This window comes from Panthera pardus, unplaced genomic scaffold, assembly GCF_024362965.1.
Source record: "Panthera pardus isolate Hobbes unplaced genomic scaffold, ASM2436296v1 HiC_scaffold_17, whole genome shotgun sequence".
Taxonomy (NCBI): domain Eukaryota; kingdom Metazoa; phylum Chordata; class Mammalia; order Carnivora; family Felidae; genus Panthera; species Panthera pardus.
In genome coordinates this window covers 35,682,331-35,683,985 of record NW_026526732.1, presented here as the reverse complement: position 1 = coordinate 35,683,985, position 1,655 = coordinate 35,682,331, and the positions used below count along the sequence as shown (strand labels likewise).

Genomic DNA, 1,655 nt, shown 5'->3' with positions numbered 1-1,655 from the left:
TTTATAAATTTTTAAAAACATTTATTGATTTATTTTTGAGAGAGAGAGACAGAGTGTGAGTGAGGGAGGGGCCAAGACAGTGGGAGACACAGACTCCGAAGCTGGTTCCAGGCTCTGAGCTGTCGACATGGGGCTTGAACCCACGAAACGTGAGATCGTGACCTGAGCCAAAGTCGTACACTTAACTGAGCCACCCAGGCGCCCCTAATATTTCATTTTCTTAAGTAATCTCTATACCCAACATGTGACTTGAACTCACAACCCTGATATCAAGACTTGCATGCCCCACCAACTGAGCCAGCTAGGAGCCCCCAGCTTCTAAAAGTTTTTAAAGTAAATATGGTTCAGAAAAGGATCATCGATCCTGTTGCCTTCAAGTTAGTGTAATGAAGAACTGTATCCAGTGGCACATCATATTGTGCCCAAGGAGACAGCTGCTTTGTCTACCTCTTATTTATGGATCCCGTCATAAGAACAAGACATGTAGTTGATCAATTGTTAAGGCTTAAACCATAGGCTGATTTCTTCTTCAGGACTTTTTACTGAATCACTACCATGAATGATGTGCCTGACAACTTAAATACAGAAGTCCCCTGACTGAGAATCTGCTACATTAGTCACCCAACTTCATACCCAGGCCCACCACCACCATGGCCACAACCAGGCTTTAGTTCATGTACTTTACCAGCTCCAGGAAGAATGGGATCAATATAGTACTGCTTCAGATGTTCCTCAGAGACCCAAAGGAACATTATGTTCATGATATGGAATCTCTTTTGCATGAAGACGTTAATGATCTCTCTTATCAGGCCTTAGTGCATCCCGTCTGGCTTGCTTGTGATGAAGGTACGTTGGGTGTTAGCTAGGATATGAGAAGCTGGTGGAGGCTGGCTGAGAGGTGTGCTGCTGGCCCGAGCGCAGTCCTGGATCTTCTTTTTTTGTTTCAAATCAAATTTTGTTTTGGCTTCTCGTAAGCCATTTTTTTTTTTCTTCCTTCTGGAAGAATGTTAGAGTGTCAAACACACTTTCCTTGACCAAGATTTGGTCAGGCTCTTCTGAGCCCCCTTTTGGACTAGGCCTTGACCTTGGGCATCTTTCACCATCTCTGCAGAGTTGGGTTTTAGCAAGACTCCTGCTAAGTCATTGTAGAGAGACCTCATATACTTAGGATCTGATCGCCTGGGATATCTGATCAAATTCTTCACCACCACCCTTGTCTAACCTCAATATCTAATCACCCTGGCCTTCAGAAAGAATCCTGTTAAGTCTGTTTAGCCAGAATCTGCCTTCTCTTGATATCTCCTCTTAGTAATTTTTCATCCATTGACTACCTTGCCCCTATAAATCCACTTGTTCTTATGGTATTCAGAGTTGAGACTGAGCTCTCTTAGCTGCTGCAAACCCACCATTGCAGTAATCTCCCCTTTTAAAGATTTTTTTTTTAAAAAATAACTTATTCTTGAGAGAGAGAATGAGAGAGCGTGTGAGCAGGGGATGGGCAGAAAGAATCCCAAGCAGGTTCGGCACTGTCAGCACGGAGCCCAATGTAGGGCTTGAACTCACAAACTGTGAGATCATGATCTGAGCTGAAATCAAGAGTTGAACGCTTAATCGACTGAGCCACCTAGGTGCCCTGCAGTAATTCATCTCGAATA

At 43.7% G+C, this 1,655-nt stretch overlaps 1 pseudogene; it reads right to left on the bottom strand.

Annotated features, from left to right (window-relative positions):
• Positions 1-450: 450 nt before the first annotated feature.
• LOC109248534 (nucleoside diphosphate kinase B-like) lies at positions 451-1,103 on the bottom strand (annotated as a pseudogene).
• Positions 1,104-1,655: the final 552 nt, after the last annotated feature.